The 22,976-nt window shown below is 37.4% G+C and overlaps 1 protein-coding gene across 1 annotated transcript in view; it reads left to right on the forward strand.

The window, feature by feature from the left end:
* Abcb7 (ATP binding cassette subfamily B member 7) overlaps positions 1-22,976 on the forward strand; it is a 138,395-nt gene that overhangs the window by 23,338 nt on the left and 92,081 nt on the right. The window lies entirely within an intron of this gene.

Here is a 22,976-nt window from a genome sequence, read left to right on the forward strand (position 1 = left end):
AGCCTGGGTCTTTTGACTCATGTTCCCATCTCATCATGCTAGCTCTACTTTTTACAGCTCTCGCTGATTATTTTACTTCCTATTACCAATTGCTTTGATGAACAACTTGCTTACAGATATTTAAATAAACCTATTGTAAACTGTTGTATAAATGAATTCTTAAATATTGTCTTAGACTATTGTAATACTTAGAAAAGTTGCAGTCATACTATACTCTGTTTCTGGGGTTAATCACCACCTGACACAGCTATACGTTTACAAACAGAACATGGCACTATTAAGCCATTTTTTGGTTTGGGGATCAAACCATGGTCTAAACCAACATTTATTGGGCAACTACCATTTGGCAGACAGTGTACTGTGCACTGGGGTTCTAGTCATGAATGAGTCCTAGCTGTACCAGAGCCTTATGCATGCTGGGCAGATGTTTTTAGTTTGGAGGGTAGATTGCAGATGGACAAGATTGAAGGTATGGAGAAATTTTGTTTGAAAAAAAACACAGGAATTTATAGTAGTATTGGCAAGAAGAGGTTGGCCTTAATGAAGGGTACCGTGGTGATTATAGAGATGTCTAGGAGGTAAACTTGGCAAAAGTCAGGAAGTAATTTTTTGCCAAGTTTAAGGAAGACAAAAATAGGATACAGAATAGCTCTCAAGGTATCTGGCTTGGACAGCTGGCTGGGTAAATATTAATTTTCTTAGGGAGGAACAGTTTTGGAGAATTTGAGAAGATGGAGAAAAACACATGTTCAGTTTGGGTTCTGTGAAATTTAAGCTAGTTATGAGACATCATGGTGAAAATGTTTAATATATGGGGTAGGCTCTTAAGAAGATTTGGGTTTAAGGTAGTGTTTGAAAGTTATCTTGGAGGTGTTGTTGTTGTTTTCTGTAGTAATAGATAACATCTGGAGAATGGGGAAAAATGGAAGAAATACTGGAAATCACAAATGACTAAAGGAAGACTTGCCCAAGAACAGTTTTCAGTGGCAGAGGGATTGCAGAGTAGAATAGATGGGTGTGCTAAAGGCCATGAGAGAAGGGGTTTTCAGAAATGTGGAAATACTGTGTAATGTTTCGTAAGATGATATGTAAAGTGCTTTTGAATTTGGCAACTAATAGCTCAATTAGTATTCCTAAAAAAAACACACACAAGTTTCAGTGATTCTATGGGAATAGAAGCCATAGATAGTGTAGTGTAAGTCATAAGGCATTATGCAGCCCTCCTCTTAAACATATTTCAGGAGTTACGTGATATTGATACTTCTTATTGTTAATGTCTGTCCCTTGACTATGGAAGTATCTGGTGAATTTCTTCACTAAAAAGTACTGTTTTCTCTTTTGTAATTAGAAATCAGAGGAGATTGAGAGTATGCAAATATCATGTTTCTCCCTTAAGCTAATTTTAGCATGCATCAGTGGATCTTGTCTACAGCAATTATTACTGTGATGTCTGCCTAATTATGTTTTTCTATTTCCCTCATCCCTCTACATTTGTTTTTTAGCATATATTGTGTAATATATGTTATATGTACACATTAAAATAGACTGTTGCATTGTGTTATTTTCATTCATGTATATAATGCACTTTGATTATATTCATTCTCCTTAACCTGTCTTGCCCCCTGTCCCCTTCCTATGTATTTGTTAATTGATACTCTTGTGTAAGGAAGAATTTTCCTTTCTTCCTCATGTAATTATTTATTTATATTAGGATGAATCCACAGATGTTAAATAAGTCATATTATGAACAATAATCTAACATGTTCATTTTTTCCCATTGTTCCAGCTTTGGGTCATTGAGAGCTTCAGTTTAGATCCTATGTCCTTTGAACATGCCCTCTCCACTTTTTTCTAGGAAATTTCTCCTATCACATTTTTCCTGGTAATTCTAGTACCATGTGAGATTCCAGATTTATATATTCTTTGAAATCAACCCTTTCTCCAAGGAACCTAGCACCTTTTATTGGAAAATGGTGTTTGAAAATTAAGATCAAGTTGCTAGATGCCTATACATTTATTTTTATTTTTATTTGGCCAGTCCTGGGCCTTGGACTCAGGGCCTGAGCACTGTCCCTGGCTTCTTTTTGCTCAAGGCTAACACTCTACCTCTTGATCCACAATGCCACTTCCGACCTTTTCTGTTTATGTGGTGCTGAGGAATCGAACCCAGGGCTTGGTGCATGCTAGGCAAGCACTCTACCATTAAGCCACATTCCCAGCCCCATGCCTATGCATTTTTAAAACATTGTTCTTAAGTTTTTGGGAATGCCATTATTCACAAATAAGTGTATTTCCTGGTCTCACTAATAAAAGGAATAAGCTGTAAAGTTAGCAATGCTAATTTCACATAAGATGCATGAGACCATTTAATCTCGAGAGAATTAAGAGCATTATCCTTTTTCTTCTTTTCTCATTTGTTTTAATTTTATATTTATCCTTAAGTAGTTATACAAAGGAGTTGCCATTTAACAAAGCATTATATGAATACGGTGAATCTTGATTGCTGTATCCTCTTTCATCATTCTCTCCCACCTCTCCCTACCCCTTCCCTTAGTTTCTATAATTTTGTAGGATATGCATTGAATTTTATGATTGTATTTCCCACCTTCCTCTCTTCATTCATTAACCTCTCTCCCCTTACTTCTACCCCCTACTTTGTTTTGCTTTTGTCAGTCATGGAGTTTGAACTCAGTGCCAGGCCCCTGTCCCTTTGAGCCACAGCTCCACTTCTGGTTTTTTTAGTGATTCATTGAAGTCTCATGGGGACTTTCTGCCCAGTCTGGCTTTGAACCAGCATCCTCAGATCTCACCTGAGTAGCCTAGGACTACAGGCACCCCTATACTTAATAACAGCACTGTCTTTAAACTAGCTTTAGTGAAAAGTATTATGTTATTTGGAACTCTGCATCTTCAGAAATGTGTGTTAAATTTGTCATTTGTTACTTCTAATTAACTTCTTCATGGGTGTAATTCATTGTCATGGATTACTTTTTAATAGTTCTGAGGTAAGATTTATATAATATAAAATAAACTATTTTAAAGTGAACAATTCAGTAACATTTAGTAAATTTATTATATGCCACAGTCACTACCTCTTTTTGTTCCAGGTATTTCATGTAAATGGAATCATACAATGTATGATCTATTGTGTCTCATTTCCTTCACTAAGCATAATGTTTCAGAGGTTCATCCAATTTTTTGCATGTATCATTACTTCATTTCTTCATATAACTGCATAAACTTGAGTACCTGTTTCCCAGCCTTTTGGGAATATGCCTCTGAGTAGAGTTGCAGTCATATGGTAATTCTATAATTTTAACTTATTGAGAGACTGCCAGACTATTTTCTGCAGTAGCTCAACCACTTTGAATCTTTATCATTAAGCATGAAAATTTTAATTTTTTTCATATTCCTGAAAATACTTCTTTATGGTATGTATGTGTATGTGTGTTTTAGTGTAGACATCCTAGTGGATATAAAATAATGTCTTATTGTGGTTTTGAGTTACATTTTCGCAGGAACTAATGTTGAGAATCATTTTATGTGTTTGTTTCATTGTCAGAATAAAGGTTATAAAGATCTCCTGTTTTATTCTAAGAGTTAAAAGGTGTTAGGTTATTGATCCATTTTAATTTTTGTAGATGATTTGAGAAAGTAGTCCAACTTTATTCTTTTTCCTGCAGATATCTAGTTGTCCCAGCACTGTTTGTTGAAGGCACTGCTCATTCCCAGTGGAATTATTATGACACCCTTGTCAGAACTTGAGCTTTTCACTTACAGGAGGCACTTTAAGGTTTCCCTTTGACTTATCTAAATCACTAGCATCTCTGCTCTTATGCTTTGGGGGCATTATTAAGTAAAACAAGGGCTATTTACAATACACACTGTGATTCCAATGTATATGATAACCAAGAGATCTACCAACTGACTAACAGAAGGGTAGCACATATATTGTGGATATTTGCAATTCATATAGGGAATTAGTATTTCAATTTAGAAGATTCACAATTCCTAATTTCTAAGTCTGATTTAGTGCTACAGTAATTTACAGCTTAGTATTGCTATAAAGGATAAACATCGATCAGTGACACAAAATTGAGAGTTCAGAAATAAACCCATGGCTGGGAATATGGCCTAGTGGCAAGAGTGCTTGCCTTGTATACACGAAGCCCTGGGTTCGATTCCCCAGCACCACATATATAGAAAACAGCCAGAAGTGGCGCTGTGGCTCAAGTGGTAGAGTGCTAGCCTTGAGCAAAAAGAAGCCAGGGACAGTGCTCAGGCCCTGAGTCCAAGGCCCAGGAATGGCAAAAAAAGCCAAAAACAAACAAACAGAAATAAACCCATATAGTTACGGCTATATGGCATTTTCCCATTAGCTAGGTTATCTTTTCTCTGTTGATTATATACAGAAGTTTTGAGCTTGTTTTTACTTTGTCCTATTTATTTTTACTTTTGTTGCCTATGTTTTGGGTATCATTTTCAAGAAATTATAACATTTAATTTTAATCCATTCTAAGTTAATATTTGTGTATGGTGTAAGTCAAGAGTCCAGTTCCATTTTTTTTGGTATGTGACTATTTACTTCCCTGTACAATTTGTTGAAGAGATTGCTTTTTCCTCATTATATGGTCTTAGTATCTTCATTAAAGATCATTGTATGAGGGCTTATTTCTGGGCTGTCTATTTTGACCCATTGGTTTATATGTTTTTTGTGCCAGTGCCATGCCATTTTGAGTGCTATATCTTTGTAGTAGTATGTTTTGGAATTAAGGCTTGTAAAAATCCAACTTTGTTCTTTTACAAACTTTTTGGCTTTATCAGGATCCCTTGAGAATCCAAACAAATTTAGGAATTTTCTTCCTATACTTTGGTGAAAAATACCATTAGGATGTTGATAAAGATATACCAGTAGATTTACAGATCTTTGTGAGTTGAATGGACATTCTAAGTCTTCCAATCTGTGAGCATGAGTTATCTTTCTATGTGTTTGTGTCCTTTTCAATTTCTTTCATCAGTGTTTTGTACTTTTCAGTGTACAAGACTTTGCTCTTCTTGGTTAAGTTTATTCCTAAGTATTTTAATTAATTGATTAATTTTTGTGCTGATACAGGGGCTTGAACTCAGGGCATGGACACTGTCCCTTAGCTTTTTTTCCTCAAGGCTGAGCCACTTGAGCCACACTTAAAATTTCCAGCTGTAATGGCAGTTAATTGGAGATATGAGTGTCACAGACATTCTTGCCAGGGATGGAAAAAGAAAACCATATTCTCATGGATATCAAGAGTATGTTTAACTTTTCTTCTATTTTTGTGTTTCGTGAATTTTTAAAAATAGTGCAAGGGTCCTGAATTTTGTAGAATACCTTTTCCATATAAGTTGATATAATCATGTGATTTTATCTTTTTCCCCATTAATTTGATATATTAAATTGATTTTTATTTGTTGAACTTTTTACAAGTTCAAGCCACCATGCCCAATTATTCATGGTATTTAAACTCACCTGTATTTGACTTGTCACCTTATCGGTGTTTTTAAAAACACTCTACCTTTCATACTTTATAAGTTGGTACTTAAGAAACAAAAACTCTTTAAAATAGTATCTAATAACTTTTTCAGAGTTAATGCGGTTTTCAAGTTATTAGTCATGAGACATACTATATTATAATGTATTTAAATTCATTTCAAGGGCTGATAATGTGTAATTATGTAACATTGTCTTAATCAGTTGGCTTTCCTTTTTGATTTATTGTTTGAATTTATAGGACTTCATGTAAGAATTTTACTTAACAGTAGAATTGTAGTAAATAAGACAGATTTCAGTGATAGTCATATTGAAAAGCCAAATATTTTAATTTGTCCAAATTTTATTTAAACTGTTTACTTTTGGATAGCATTTCAAGTGGCTTGCTCTCTACTTTTTTTCCTTTTTATATGGTATTGGGGATCAAACTCAGGTTCTTACACATGCTAGGCAAATACTCTTTACCATTGAGCTACATTGCCATCCCAGAGTATCAACTGTGTGTCAGATAGGAAGTGTTTTTTCTTACAGTCCTAGCATTTACTTTTCTAGCATGCACTCAAAAAAATTAAAATGTAAACCAGTTGCTGGTGGCTCAGGGCTGTAATCCTAGCTACTCAGGAGACTGAGATCTGAGGATCAAGGTTCAAAGCCAGCTCAGGCAGGCAGGAAAGTCTGTGAGACTCTTACCTCCAATAAACCACTCTGCAAAGGCCCTGTGGTGTTGCTCAAGTGCATTAGCCTTGAGTACAAGAAGCTCAGAGACAGTGCCCAGGCCCTGAGTTCAAGCCCCAGAACCAGCACAACAAAGGGAAAAATTAAAATCCAAAATTTGCAAAGTGACAAATAATATACCAGGAGATGCATTCTGGCATGAGACTTGCTAATGTGTAAATTTGACCTCATCAAGAATATTGGGAAAGTCTTCCTTGAGGTAGTGATGCCTGAACTAATAGCTGAATTATAAATAGGCATTAACGAGGCAGACACGAAAAGAGAGTATTCCAGGTGGATGGAAACATGTACTGAACAAAGCTCTGTGTTGATTGGGATATTAGGAACACAGGGTAAGGTAAGACTAGAGATGTAGGTGTGGGCCTAAAAACCAGGGCTTTCTGGGTCAGGTTAGGAAGCTTCTAATCCTAGTAATTACAATAACTTTTTTCTGGAATTTTTTGGGGGACATTACTGGATTTGGACTCTGGACTTCATTCTTGGTAGTCAGGTGATCTAGGTCCTTGGTCCCTTTTGCTTTTGCTAGTTTTTAATAGGGTCCCACATTTTTTTTCAAATTTTTATTATCAAACTTATGTACAGAGAGGTAGGGTCCCACATTTTTTTAAAGGTTCATAAGGAGGTTTATTAGTGAGGCCATAGTTCCCACGGGAGAGGGAGCTACCAAGGCCTCTGCACCTTATCCAGGTGGCAGCTTCTCTCTCTGGGGACAAAAGGGAAAGTGGGTAGGTCTTAATAGTGAGTAGGAGTGGTTCATTAGGTATGGGCGGATCTGGGGGCTAATGGGAGGAGCTGAGGACCTGAGGCTAGGGCAATGCTAACATTCCCCCATTTGTTGTTTATTTATAACAGAGGAGGGGTACCAGGCTGGGAGTATGGGCGGAGGTTGTTTCTTCTGGAGCTACTTCCTGTGGTAAAGTCAGGGGCCCCTGATTCGTCATTTGGCCTGGTACCATCCAAGAAGGATTTGTTTGACAGTTTGGTTGGTAAAAGTCCTCATCATTTCCACGAGAATGGTTATCAGGGCCAATGGGTGTCAATTGTCTCCTCTGGCTACCTCCTGCAGCTTGGGCACATCAAGGAGTCACTGGGGCTGGGGTCTTCAGGATCCAGATCTGCGCTGGGCAGAGCAATGTAAGTGAAGCCTTCAGTTGCCTGTAGTAAGAGGTTGGCCTTGAACTGCAAGTTCCCAGGTGGCATCCTGGGTTGAGGGATGTTATCCTGTTAAAAGAGACTTTGAAAATGTCAGGCAAAAGGCTGACAAGTTCACAGGTCCAGTTAACACGACCGACATGGGAGAACAAACCCTGGGCACAAGCCAGAAAAGTTCCACTAGGAGCATAAACCCAATTGTGGCCCATTACAAGGAAGGAGGAATAACTGGACTGGGGGCAGGAAGGGAGTGTTTAGGGATAGTGGACTGGTTGGGAGTAACCAGTCAGAGGCATATATATATGTGTGTGTGTGTGCATGTATGTATATATATGTATATATGTATGTATATATACACATGTATATGTGTGTATGTATACACACACGCACACACACACACACACACACACACACACACACACCAATAGCAAGTAACAAAGGCAAGAATGCAAGTTTCTGTCCAGATGGAAAGTGGACAGGTATGGACATTAGGTGGGTAAACAATTATTTCTCTTAGTCTCCTGGCTCTGATTAATTTTGAGAGGGCAAGTTTTAATTGACTCCATTTAAGATGAGACTTCATTTCCTCTTACTCCTCTCAATGGTTCCTTGTTGTCAGGATTGACCTCATCCTGAAGGTCTAGGTGCTCATTGCTTGGATAGTTTGTCCCAGTTGGCATTCGCGGGATTTGAACTCAAGGCCTGGGCACTGTCCCTGAGCAGTTCTGCTCGAGGCTAGCACTCTGCCATTTGAGCCATGGTGCAGCTTCCAGCATTTGGCTGGTTACTATGATGAGTCTCTTGAGCCAAGCTTCCAGTCTGGCTCTTTGCTGGAAGATGGAATTTTAGAGGGATTGTTTTTTCCTGCCCAGGCTGGCTTTGAACTGAAATCAAAGGAGTCTTTGCCATAAAAGCCCTTTTTATTTCCAATTAAAGCAACAGGAGAACAATAGGAGTAGAGCTTACCTGTAACTTGTTGAGAATTGACCAACAAATACTTGCCAGAGTTCTGCAGTAACACTTACACTTTAGCTTCTTTATTTGCATTTGAAAAACTGAAGCCTGGAGGTATTTGAGAAAATCTGGAGCCTAGCTGCCACCCATTGCTTTAGGCTGCTTGTTTTTTGTGGTTTTTTTACTTCCAAATTTCTTACATAGAAATGCATTCTTGATTTCTTTCTAAAGCCTTTTACTAACCTCCGCTTTAACACCTTCACCTCAGCCTTTATTTGCATCCGAAAACTCTGAAGCCCTGGGGGCACATTGCCTCTGAGTTGCCGGTTTTAAAAGAGCCATTTTTTTCTTCAGTCCCAGTTACTTCATGAAGACCTTTGAACTCAAATGCCAAATTTTACAATTTCTGCAATGACCAAACTCAGTAGATGTGTTAGGAGTCTTCAAACAACAACTGGTTAGTAGTTTAGAGCTCTTTGGGCTATTTAACCACTAGCATTGCGCCAAGAATCCAAACTTGGCACCTTTTTGCTATTTACCAAAATGCATCTAACTGCAAAATAGCGTAAAAAAACATGCAAAAGCCACCAGGTAGGTGCTCAGAAGAGTCATCACACTATATATAGAACAGCAGACTGAATGAGATCCATGTGCCATCAAATCATATCATTTATCCTTACCGGCAGGTGGGCAGGTGGAAGAGAACACAAATGAATAACAATCAAGAGGGCAAAGGGTCAGGACAATATAAAAGTCTCAGCTTCAGTGGATCAGAAGTGGCTATGTCTTCCATCCTGAATCAACAGGCTTCATTAGTCATGTGTGATGGAGGCAGGCAGGAGAGATGGGTTGGATCTGGGCAGGTCCCACTTTTTGATTGGCTGGTTCTCCTAGTTACATTTCTCACTTAGCTGGGATGGTAGGAGTGTACCACTTGTGTCTAACTTTTTATTGGAATTTTGTGAACTTTTTGCCAGGGCTGGCTTCAATTTTTGATCCTCTTTGTCTCCTATGTAGCTATGATTTTCAGGTGTGAGCCACCACACCCAACTAGCAACTGTTATGCTTGCGTTCAGGACCCCCGAAAAGACCACCAGAGACCAAGACCAGTGTAAAAGCCAAGAGGCATTTATTGCAAGCTAGCTCGGACCTCCACTGATGACACTCAGAGGTCCCGAGTCACAATCTAGCAGTCTTTTTGTATCATGAAACAAACAACTCTTAAGCAATCTGGGGAAACTTCCACACAGTCAGGCATTTGTTTGATTAACAATACATCACACTAAGCAAGCAGAGGGAAATAGGCTATTCTTATCTATAGTTAACTTTGTTAGCAGAGGGTCATAGTTAACTCTGTTAATTATAGTAAAACTTTGTTAGCAGAGGGCTAAACCGCATTCCTAAAGTTAAACTTCAATCTCTGTTTATATCTAACACATACATCCTCCATTTGAGACATTCAGCAGTTTTTCTCAAAAAATGTTTTGTGCACGCTTTCTGTGTAACCTCCTGATTTAGGGGAGAGCAAGCTTAGATTTTTAAGATGGAGTCACTTAGGCCCTTTTCAGCAACCTGTTCTTAGGTATAGTGAGGTAGTGAAGATATCAGAAATGATTATTACTTAGGGATGGGAGTGTGACATACAGTGTTTATTTGTTTGTTATGCTAGTACTAGGGCTTGAACTCAAGGCCTTTCACTCTTGCTTAGCGTTTTTTGCTCAAGGCTGGTGGCACACTACCACTTGAGCCATACCTGCTTGCCTTGCACGCATGAAGCCCTGGGTTCAATTCCTCAGAACCACATAAACAGAAAAAGCTGGAAGTGGCGCTGTGGTTCAAGTGGTAGTGTGCTAGCCTTGAGCAAAAAAGAAGCCTGGGACAGTGCTCAGGCCCTGCGTCCAAACCATAGGACTGGCAAAATAAAACCAAAACCAAACAAACAAAAAACCCCAACAACTTCCCAAGTGGTATGTATATGTGATATTTGGACATATTCCTATATAAAGTCTTTATTTTTGCATTTTTAACTAACATGTTACTTGTACAAAAGAAGTTCATTATGATTTTTTTAAGTTAGTGTATTGGGTTGTATTGTCCAGGCTGGCCTCAGATTTGCTGTGTAGCTCAGAATGACCTTGCAATTATCCTGTATCACAGCTATGCAACACCAAATTTGTTTCTATACAACTTTTAATCTACAGATGTATGAGCAACATAGGCTAGTATAAAGGTATTACATACTTCCACATATTGGGAAAATGTCCATTGTTCATATAAAATGATGTCAGAGGCATTTTTTTGGTCAGTCCTGGGGCTTGAACTCAGGTTCTGAGCAATGTTCCTGTCTTCTTTTTGCTCAAGGCTAGCACTCTACCACTTCAGCCACAGTACCACTTCTGGCTTTTACTAAATATGTGGTGCTGAGGATTTGAACCCAGGGCTTCATGTATGTGAGGCAAGCACTGGGCCACATTCCCAGCACTGCCAGAGGTATTTTTTAAACAATAGTTTTAAAGCAGTTTTTAAAGCAGTGAATATACAATTCAGCAACAAATATATAGAATGTTTGAGAGTCATATGACCAAAGCTAAAAGCTTTGCTGAACTAAATTAAAGAAAATTTGGATGCTTAGAGAAAAGTGCTATATTATTGAATATTATACCACTGTTGATGCTCTCCAAATTAATTGGTGGATTTAATGGAATCCAATCAAAATTCTCAGAAGATATTTTAAGGAGACCTTGACAAAATTATTTTGATAGCTTCTTTGGAAGAGTAAACTGATGAGACAAGCCAAGAAATTCTGAAGAGAGTGTTTGCAAGGAGAAATTTATTCCATCAGACATTAAACTGTATTTTAAAGTAAATAGTCTGATTAGTGGCTTATGAATAGGCAGGGAGGTTAATGAGACCAGTCAACCAGTGCTGAAACGGACCCAAATATAAGTTCAGTATTTTACACATTCTTCAGAATTCAGATTAGTAGAGGAAAAAAGAAGTTTGATTGTATAGCCAACAAATTGACTGGATTAGTGATTAGATATTACCACATCAAATTTCAAGCCAATAAGATATGGATAAGTGAAAAGGCCATTTAGTTACTCCCAGAGCAACAGGGATGTTATAAGCATTAGAACAAAGGAAGGCCGGGTGCTGATGGCTCATTGCTATAATCCTAGCTACTCAAGGGGCTGAGATCTGAGGATTGAGGTTCAAAGCCAGCCCAGGGAGAAAAGTCCCCATGAGACTCTTCAATTAACCACTCAAAAACTAGATCTGGCTCTATGGCTCAAAAGTGGTAGAGCTCCAGCCTTAAGTGAAACAGCTCAGGGACAGTGCCTGGGCCCTGAGTTCAAGCCCCATGGCTGACAAAAGAAAAAGAAAAACAAGAACAATGGAAGCTGGGAGCTGATGGTTTATGTCCATGATCCTAGCTACTCAGAAGGCTGAGATTTGAAGATTGCAGCTTGAAACCACCCCAGGCAGGAAAAGTCCTTGAAACTCTACCTTCAACTAATGAGAAACTAGAGTGCAGATGTGGTTACAAGTGGTAGAGGAACAACTTTGAGTGAAAAAAGTAAGGGACAGCATTAGGCTCTGAGTTCAAGCTCCAATACACACGTGTGTGTGTGCACACACGTGCGCACACACATAAAGAATGAGAGAGCATACGAATGAAGTTGAAGTACATATTTCTTTGTTAAAGATGTCATAAAAACATAACATTCATAATATATAGGACCAGTAAAGAATTTGTAACTCTCATGTTTGAAGATGTACAGCAGAAATTTTAGACACCAGAGATTTAATAGAAAGTTAAGCAGGTGAACAGGCTATTCATAGAAAAAGAAATATGGATTGGCTAATCAGTAAGTACATTCAAAGATGTGTGGTATCATTTTTTAAATCGAAGAAATGAATGAAAAACAACACTGAAATTATTTTCAATGAGTCATATTTACAATAGCAAGAACATACACAGTCCTTTGTCACAGGAATAGATGACAGGGGCACTGCTGCTGGGAAGAAGTTGGCACAGCATTTCTGAAGGGCTGTTTGTCAGGATAAAAACATTTAAAGCTGTTCCTGTTCTTTGACTCAACAATTGGGTTTTTAAGAACCTAGCCTAAGGATATGATTAGGAAAATTTATTAAATTTATAAATTAATACAAGGAAATTATTACTTTTCTAGTGCTTTTGATAAAATGTAGAGCCTCAAGCAAGCTAGGAATATCCATAGCCTTCCAGTGATATGCTTTACTAAACCATTTGTCATAGTAAAATTTATAAACAAGTTTTACTTCTAACAGTATGGGAATGGCTAAAGAAATTATATTTCAGCCATCAAAATGATGTTTAATCATGAGAAAAATTTGTGCCATGTAATATTCTGTATAAAATGATGCTACATAATTCAGTAGGCCAAATGATTGTTTGTTGTTGTTTTTTTTTCCTAGTCTTGGGGCTTGGACTCAGGTCCTGTTCGCTGTCCCTGAACCTCTTTGTGCTCAAGGCTAGTAGTACTCTACCACTTGAGCCACAGCACTACTTCAGGCCTTTTTTGAGTAGTTTATTGGAGATGAGAGTCTTACAGGGACTTTTCTGCCTGGGTTGGCTTTGAACTATGATTCTCATATCTCAACCTCCTGAGTAGCTAGGATTACAGGCGTGAACCACCAGCGCCTGGCTGATTATATTTTTTATTGCATTAAATATACATATTTTCCTATGTAACTTAGGGTAGCTTCAAACTAGGAATCTTTTGCTACTGCATCCCAAGTGCTGAAATTACATGCATGGTCCAACATGCCTACATCAAAACTTAATTTCTCTTTGAAATGGTGTTATGTGGGATTTGAGCTTAGGATTCTTGCTTGATAGGCAAGCACTCTACCATTTATGCCATTCCTCAGCCCTTTGCTTTTTTTTTTTCCAGATAAGGTATCAATGTTTTTTGCCTGAAGCTGGCCTCAGACTACCTACTCAGACACTCCTATCTATGCCTCTTACATAGCTAGAAGTGTCTTCCTGCTTAGCTTATTTGTTGAGATGAGGAATTTGATTTTTTTGTCTAGGCTAACCTCAAACTGCAATCCTCCTATTTCTGCCTCTCAAGGGGCTAGGATTGCAGGCATGAGTTACCATGCTTGGATCAAAATTTAATTTCTCAATAGATACAAAACAATTGTACATATTTATGAAGTTTACTCTGGTAATTCAGGACATGAATATAACATGTAACGGTCAAATGAGGATAATTGGCATTTCTCTCTCCTTAAAATGTGAAAAAAAATAGTTGAACATGGTAACTCATTCACATAATCCTAGCTGCTTGGGTGGTTGAAATTGAGCAGATTGCAGTTCAAGGGTAATCCCATCAAAAAGTTCATGAGAACCCTTCTTGGTCAATAGTTGGGTATGGTGGCGTGAGCCTGTTACACCAGCTATGTGGGAGGCTAAGATCACAGTTCCAGATAAGCCTGGACAAGAGTGTTCACAAGAACCCCCATTTTATCCATGGCAGGAAGCATCAAATAGAAGGTTTATTGTTCTTGGCATAGGCTAGGCAAAAATCAAGACCTTATCTCAAAATACTTAGTGCACCAAAGAGCTGAAGGTGTGGCTCAGAGGTAGATGACCAACCTAGCAAGTATGGAGGCTCTTGAGTTCAAGCCCCACCACCCCCTCCACCAAAGAAAAAGTGCAAAATATTTGTGCATGAAAAAGTAATTGAAAGAAATTCCACCCAAATGTAAAACCTTTATCTCTGGGTATGGATGATTATTATTTTGTGTTCTCCTATATTTTCCAGATTTTTTACAATGAACCTCATTACAATGGTGCTGTGTGTATGTTAAAGTAACTATGTAGTTTGAACCCAGCTATTGTTTCTTCTTTTTTCTTTAGTCTATTAAGTTTTCAAGGAAGCAGCTGCCAGAACCTGAGCTACTTTCTACCTGTATATCTTTGTTTAGAATGCAAGATACTAATGTGACAAGACGTGGGTGACTTAAACTTCTCTGTCCTTTGCTCCACATTGCATCACAAACATGTAAAGTTCTTTTTTTTTTTAAACTCTGACAGCTCATGAGCAAAGTTATGAGGAATAGAGTTCTTTGGTGGTAGAGAAGGAGAAAAGAGTAAGAGAAGTATTTTGGCCTTGGTTTCTATTGTTTCCTGGTTTTATTTTTCAACTCTGGAAGCCTTTTCTTATCCTTACACATCCTGCTTTTACTAAAGATGATATCTAAACAAGGCCAGATTGTGATTTCATGGAAGCAAATCTTTTTTTTTTCCTATTCTAACTCCAAATCCTATCATGACCATAGTTACCTGTGGAAATGAGAGCATGGACGTTCCAGATGGAAAGGAATCCATTTATGTGATCATTTTTTTTCTGTGAGAAATTATTAAACTTAGGTGGTAGATAGAAGTATATGACATGACCCCTGTCTACATTGAGAATATAGACTAATTGATGACAATTAATATTTACTTAAACCTAAATAAAATAGTTAATAGATCAGAGTCAAAATTGAAGAAATAATAGAATTAATTAATCAGTGCATTATATAAACAATCACTCACAGTAGGGAGAATTCCTTCAGGCTCCTAGAAGAGAGTTGTGTGAAAAAGATTTAGGAAGAATGGAGAATTTTGACTGATACCTTGAGGGCTAGATTCAGAGGAAGAGGAAAAAGAACTGTAGGAAAGAGAAGTGCTGTCAGAAATGGTACAAAGCATGTTTGAAGGACACAATCATCCATTAGTATCTGCAGGGGATTGGTTCTAAGATCCTAAGGGGCACAAGGAAAAATGACAAAATCATCTACTCCCAAAGTTCCTTATATAAAATGGTGTAGAATTTGCACATAGCCAACACACATCCTCCTGTATGCTTTAAATCATCTCTACATTACTTATAATACCAAACACAGTGTAAATGCTTTGCAGATAGTTGTTATGCTGTATTTATAACCCTCTATGTTTCATACAAATGCAGATGGTTTTTTTAAATATTTTTCCCCTGGGTTGGCTGAATCTGTGAATGAGGAACCTGTGGATAGGAGGACCTACTTTGACTGAAATCTTGAATGGATTCAGAGAAAGGGAACAAAACAGAGGCAGAAGAAATGATTTCAGAAGCAATGCAAAAACATATTTGAAGGACACAGTCGTCCATCAATATCTGCAGGGGACTGGTTCTAGGACCGAAGAGGGTCAGAAGGAAAATGACAAAATCAGCTGAATAAAGTGTTGACTTCATGAAGTGGAGCTGGGAGAGATATGATTGAAAATGTCAGCTGGTGTCAGATCAGCAAGGATAATATCCCAAGGGTACTACAGTTAGTAGAGAGCCATCTGAGGATTTGCAACAAAGGACCGAGGGTTTTAAAGGTTATTTGAGGAAGATGAACTTCAGTAGGCTATAGCAGTGGCCCATAGATGTGAGCCCAGGCTTAGGTGCTAGGTCAGTTGCATCAGAATTAATTACCTTGGGATCTTTAAAAATAGTTACAAATCTCCATGTCATGTCCTTGAAGATTCTTATGTATTGAGTCTGGGAGTGTCAGGAGTATTTGTTTTAAAAACTCCAGAGATTTTGATGGTACTCAGGCTTGGGAACTACTTTTGTATATGATATATGAGAACCTATGGAGCCCTATACTATAAAAAAAACAGTGTCCTATGTGTCACATTTTTTATAGTGGCAAAATGACATAAAAAGGCTTTTTCTGAATTCCTTTTAGTATTAGTATCTGTTTAGAAGAATTAATATAAAGTCCTTTTATCAAGAAAAAGTTTCTGAAGCAGCCAAAAGCAAGACAAAACCATTTCAATGCATGTTTGATCAATATCAATATACACCAAGCTTTATTTATCTTGTGTATGTATGTACATATGCATTTATATATGCGTGTATGGGTGTGTACACCCATATATGTATATGTGTACCTGATAGCTGCAGAACACATACTTTTTTCTTCTGTTGAACCTCTTTGATGTTACAGTAATCTTTATTTTTTTGGTGCTGGTCCCGGTCTTGAACTCAGGGCCTGGGTGATTTCCCTGAGATTTTTATGGTGCTTAATTGGAGATAAGAGTCTCATGGACTTTCCTGCCAAGCTAGCTTTGAGCCACAATCCTCAGATCTCAGATTCCTAAGTAGCTAAGGTTATTGGCACGAGCCACTTTGCTAGTCTTCACTTCTGTACATTTTTCTTTCTGTGGGTTCAGTTACTTACAGAGCCAACTACAGGCCCAAGATATTAAATAGCTCTAAAAATAAACAATTCCTTTAAATTTTAAATTATGTGTCACTTTGAGCATTATGATGAAATCTTGTGCCATTACATGAATCCTTTTGTTTAGTAGATCCATACTATATATGCTACCAACTCAGTCATTTAGTAGCTATCTGGATTATTCGAGTTACTGTTAAAGTGTCACAGTGCTTATGTGCAAGTAACCCTTATTTTACTTAATAATGGCCCTGAAGTGATGCTGACAATTTGAATATGCCAAAGAGAAGCCTTAAAGTGCTTTCTCCAAGTAAAAAGTTGAAATTTATAACTTAATAAAGAGAAAAAAATCCTATGTTCAGATTGCTAAAATCTAAGATAAGAATGTTGCAGTGTATATATATGGTTTGGTACTGTTCACTGGGGGTATAGGAACAAATCCCCAACAGATAGACAGATTGATACATTTTTGCGTATTCCAACATCTCTATAACCTTATCAACCTTTATTAATGTCTGTCTTTTGCATTTTAGCCATATATTAGTAATACATATGAAGTGATATTGTTGTGGCTTGCATTCTCCTAATGACTAATGATGTTGACCATCTTTTCATGGCCTTTTCTCAGCCTACTTTAGGGAAATGTCCATTAGATATTTTCTAATTTTTAAATTGGATTGTTTTGTTTTAGGAAAGAGGGTTAATCTATGTTTGCTAGACAGATGCTTTACCCCTTGAGCCATACCTCAGCCTATTTGCTCATTGGTTATTTTTGTTGTTGTTGTTGTTGTTGTTGTTGTTCTAGGGCTTGAACTCTGGGCCTGGGTGCTGTTCCTAAGCCTCTTTGTGTTCAAGGCTAGCGTTCTACCACTTAAGCTGAGACACCACTTCTGGTTTTTTCTGAGTAGTTTATTGGAGATGAGAGTCTCACAGACTTTCCTGCCTGGGCTAGCTTTGAACCATGATCCTCAGATCTCACTCTCTTGAATAGCTAAGATTACAGGAGTGAGCTACCAGTGACTGGTTATTTTTGAGTTAGGGTCTGGCTATATGCTAGTGCCACCTTAGGCTGCCGACTTCCTTATTTGGGTTTCTCAATGTGACTAGGGATTTGGTTGAGTCAGAGTCTTGCTTCTTTTTCCCTGGGCTGTCCTCTAACCACAGTCCCCTAATCTCCATCCCCCACATAGCTAAAATTATAGCTTTGGGCCACTGTACCTGACCTGTGTTGTCTTTTTAAAAATTTGTTGTATTGTAATTATACTTTTATAATTTGGGTGTAATTTCCTTTGCCAGTAATATCATTTATACATATTTTTGTACTTAGACTGGTCTTCTCTATTCTTGGTGATACCCTGTGAAACTCAAAAATTTTTGATTTTGGTTAAGTTCAGTTTATCTGTTTTTTTTTTTCTGCTGCTGCTTTTAGTATCTTGTCTAAAAACCCCTTGTCTAACCTAAGGTCATGAGAAAATTATCCTTTCCATATTTTCTCTTCTGAGTTTTATGGTTCATATACTTACAATTTGGTAATCTATTTGACAGTGTTTTGCATGTGGTTATCCAGTTATACTGGGAAAAAAATAAAAGTTATCCTGAAAAGACTGTCAAATTTTTATGTTCTTGGTATTTTTGCCAAAAGCCACTTGTTCACAAATGTTTAAATGTTTATTTCTATAATCTCAGTTCTGTGCCCTTATTCTATAGTTCTCTCTTTGTGCTAGTACCCCCTTGTTTTAATTACTTTTGTAGTGAGTTTTGATATGTGTACTTTTAATTTTATTCTTCAGGGGTATCACTGATATGCTGAATCCTCTTTGCTTATATTCAGTTATGTCACTTTCTCTTCAGACCCTTTTGTCTCATTTATGTTTAACTTTTAACATTTTCTTTCTTTTCACCTATTACTTTTCTATTTTCTTTTTTCAGTATTGGTGATCACGGATGTTAGGCCAAACCTACCACTGAGCTGTGTCCTCAGTCCTTTTTTTTAATGAGGATATTCATGATTGTCTTTTTTTTCTTTTCTAATTTTGTGTGAGGTCTTTCATCTTATTTTGAGTTTATCTAACTTGGATTTATGTTGGATTTTCATGCCTTACATTATTTTCATAATTTTCTTTTAGCTTATTTGGAAATGATTTATAAATTTGTTCTGTTTGTAGACAGGTCTTTCTGTTGTGCTTTCCTTGTCTATAGGGTTTTTGTATTTACTTAATATGAAATTTTTACAATGCTATTTTCAGTTGCTTATTTTTATGTGAAATGTCTTTGAACTTTTAGATAATCTGGTTCAGGTAGCTTTTCTGACTTCATAGAGCTTGCATTTATATCATTTTCAATGATATCTCTTTTCCACTCCTCTTTTGTTTAGAACTTCTTTTTCCTTATTTGCTTTCCCCATGAGCCTGATTTTTATTCCACCTGGGTGGTTTCTCATCATAGTTTTATGAAAGGAGCTTTCACTAGTTAGTTTTTTTTTCTGTATGTGTATTTGTGGCTTTAGGCATATTAAACACATGCTCACCACTGAGCTATATCCCCAGTCCTTCACTCAGTTTTGAGAGATTCTGAGGCTACATGGTTCTAGCTCCACCTCCTTTGGACCTTATTATCTCAGACTGCTTGGATTTATTCATGGTGCATGGACAAAAACCATTTGGACCTCACTTGACATTTTTTATTTGGCTACAGTGTTTTCCACTGCTTTTTTTGAAGTGAGAGTCACTATATAGCCTTGCCACTACCTCTAGCTCTTTTCTCTGAGTTGTTAATGACTATTTATATAGTCTGTTCATCATAAGCTTGACTATGCCTTGTGCTTATTACCACAAAATTGCTGATATCATGCAGATTGTATGGTTATTAGTGGTCTCTTCATACACTGTATTTTGAAATTCAAGAGAATTTCTTATATCACAAATCTACTATAAAAGTTCATCCATTCGGTTCTTGATTTTGCCTACTTTTGTGTGTTTTCTTTTCTTTTTTTTTTTGGCCCCGGTCCTGGGGCTTGGACTCAGGGCCTGAGCACTGTCCCTGGCTTCTTTTTGCTCAAGGCTAGCACTCTGCCACTTGAGCCACAGCGCCACTTCTGGCCATTTTCTGTATATATGGTGCTGGGGAATTGAACCCAGGGCCTCATGTATACGAGGCAAGCACTCTTGCCACTAGGCCATATCCCCAGCCCCATTTTTGTGTGTTTTTTAATGAGAATTTAGGAAAATGAACAAAAAACATACTTCCATTGTTCTATTATCTCCCCATCATATACCTTTTAACTCTTTATCGAAGTATGATAGGTAGTGCAGAAAAATGCAGATATTCAACTTGATTTTTTTAAATGGACCATATTCATGTACATTTGTGATCTAAACACCAACATAATTGAAAGGTAATTTAGTTGCATTAAAAATCTGGGTTCATGGCCTGGAAGTGTGGCTTAGTGGTAGATTGCTTGCTTGGCATGCATAAAGCCCTGGGTTAGATTCCTCAGCACCACATACACAGAAAAAGCCAGAAGAGGCACTGTGGTACAAGTGATAGAGTGCTAGCCTTGAGCAAAAGAAGCTCAGGGAAAGTGATCAGGCCCTAAGTTCAAGCCCTAGGACTGGCAAAAAAAAATATGGGTTCAATTTGGCATAGTGGTACATTCTGATCCCAGAGGACTTGGGAAGTTGAACCAGGGGGAATGAAGGGTACCCTGAGCCACATTAGAGAGACCTGTCTCAAAAAAACTAGACAAAAAAACAAAAATCATAATATAGGTTCCTTTCCTTCAGTTCTTTGAACTGGTTAAAACGTAACCACAATTCTTTGAGGAAAAGGTTAACCTCTCCCCCCACGCCCCCCACACCCTAGTAAACCATACTAAAATGTGGATTAGAATCCCCAATCCCCATGGGGGGTTAGGAGGAATGCACTGTGAGTGAGCACAAATTGTCATAACACTCTGAAATTTAGCAACTTCTCTTTTCATTATACACTTCTCTGGTTGTTTTTAGTTTTACATTAGATTCCAGAGTTCAGAAAAGGTCGATTTATATCTGACAGTTCTTACCAGCTTAATCATTGCTTTACTGACGGGATAAATTTTTGGAGTACTGTACTCTGTCATTTTTGGTAACATCACTTCTGTTTTTAGCATCACAATTACTTTGACACTTGTACCAAAAACTGAACAGACAAAATCATGTATGCCTTGTTAACAACAGAACAATCAAACTAGGTGTTTCAAGGTTATTGTTCTGCAAGACTACAATCAGTAAATTCACGTTGCTTGGAGTGTTAGTAATGAATATCTCCATTCCACAGCATATTGGCTGTGTGACTTTAAGCAAATGAGCCTGTTAAGCTTCAGTTTCTAATCTGTTAAATAGGAATGATACTCATCATTATAATATTAGTAATAATAGTAGGGTTATAATCATAGAATATAATATAATAATATAATATAATAATATAGGGTTTTGTGAAAATAAAATGAGATAAATGACAAGTTGTACATGCCCAGTGAATTTTGTTCTTACTGAAAACGACTGTAGAATAGCTGTTAGAAAGCGAAGATCAAAATGAAAATGTGAAAAGTGCTAAAATACTAACTGCTCTTCCATCACTGAGTTTGTTATACTGTTTTGGACTAAGAATCTCCCGGATGAACTAAAATCAGGTTTTCTTTTTTCTTTTCTGTTGGCTGTGGGCCTTGAATTCAGGGTTGGGGCAATGTCCCCTGAGCCTCTTTGTACTCAAGGTTAGTGCTGTACCACTATTTTTTGTTTTTGAATGCATAACTGGAGATAAGAGTCTCATGAGGACTTTATGCCTGGGCTGACTTTGAACCGGGATCCTCACATCTCAGCCTCCTGGGTGGCTAGGATTACAGGCATCAACCACTGGTGCTGGGCTAAAATCAGGTGTGTTTTTATTTAAGGCTAGAGGTTGGTAACAGGCAGCCAAGATCCCATCTCATAATATCATTTGTCTTCCTATGCTGGTTCTGTATATATCCCATTAAGGTTATGTACTCCTGAAACAAATCCTGCATTTAGAAGTTTTTGTTGTGTGCAGTGTTTAAGATAAAACCCTATTTGTATTACAAAATGACTGCTGTTAGAGATTGATGAGCCTATTTGGAAAAAGGTTTGTTTACTCTTTATGTTCTAGAGTGACTTGATGGCTGGCTCTAGGTGCTTCTTTTCAAGGCAGCTTAAAAATACAACTCTTCAAGTGCTTCTAGGAAAGTTGTCAGTTTCTTCATGGCAGTATGTTAAAACAAGTGTTATATCTTTTGTATAAATTTTGACCACCTTTTGGAATTTTTGAAGTGTAGTTGAAAAGAGGAATGGGTATTTTTAGAAAACAAACTGGATAGATTTTTCAGGGCCCAAATAGACTTTCAGGAAAATGAAAGGGAGCAAAATGAAGACATTTTTATATGTGTGTACGTTTTGAGGTCCAGTTTACAACATCTTTTGTAGAAGCTCCCCTTTTTCCACTTGGGGAGCTAAATCAGTTAATTTGGACAGTATTTAGTGTTATTAGAAATACACAGTTGTGTTGTATACCATTTCTCTGTTCACTAAGACCATGAGGAGATAATGGAATAGAGGTTACCCACCTTTCAGGCTTGAGTGCCATTAGCAGTACTAAACTAGCAATTAAAATTAGGCAGAAGAAAAAGAGAAATCAATGAACACATAAAAAGTGAGAGACAAAGAGTAGCAAGGAGATAAAGAGAAGACACTATGTCAAGGAGGGTGACAGATTGCTTTCAGAAATTGCACCAAATGCCTGTGCTCACCTAGTAGAAATTAGCTTTTAACATGCTAGAAGGAGAAATTGGCTTTCAGCATGCTTGAAAGCAACTAGATATGGGCAAGCCAAAAGTAATCTGAAATTTATGAGACCAAATATCTTTAATATACTTTTTTCTTCTAGTGCTACGTGGAAACTCATTTTAGGTATCATTTGTAAGCCATGGGTGTAGGCTTGAATTTATATCAATAGTCTTTCAGTCTATACTTCTGTTAAAACCAAATCATGAATATCCTACCAAAGGACTTTTGTTAGTCTTTGCTGTAATGTTTATAAAGAAAACTAAAGTGTTTTGGATATGACCTGCATAATAAATCTTGCTGAATGACCCAAATAAAAGAAAATGTTGACCCAGTTTGCCCTCAGTGGATGAATGGATCAAGATAATGTGGTATATATATATATACAATGGAGTTCTGCTCGCCCATCAGAAAAAAATGATACTGTACCAGTCATAAGGAAATGGGAAGACTTGGAAAAATTATATTAAGTAAGCCAGACCCAAAGAAACATAGGCTGCATGTTTTCTCTCATTTGTGATAACTAGAATGTG

The sequence above is a fragment of the Perognathus longimembris genome, chromosome 28 (assembly GCF_023159225.1).
Source record: "Perognathus longimembris pacificus isolate PPM17 chromosome 28, ASM2315922v1, whole genome shotgun sequence".
In the NCBI taxonomy this organism is placed as follows: Eukaryota; Metazoa; Chordata; class Mammalia; order Rodentia; family Heteromyidae; genus Perognathus; species Perognathus longimembris.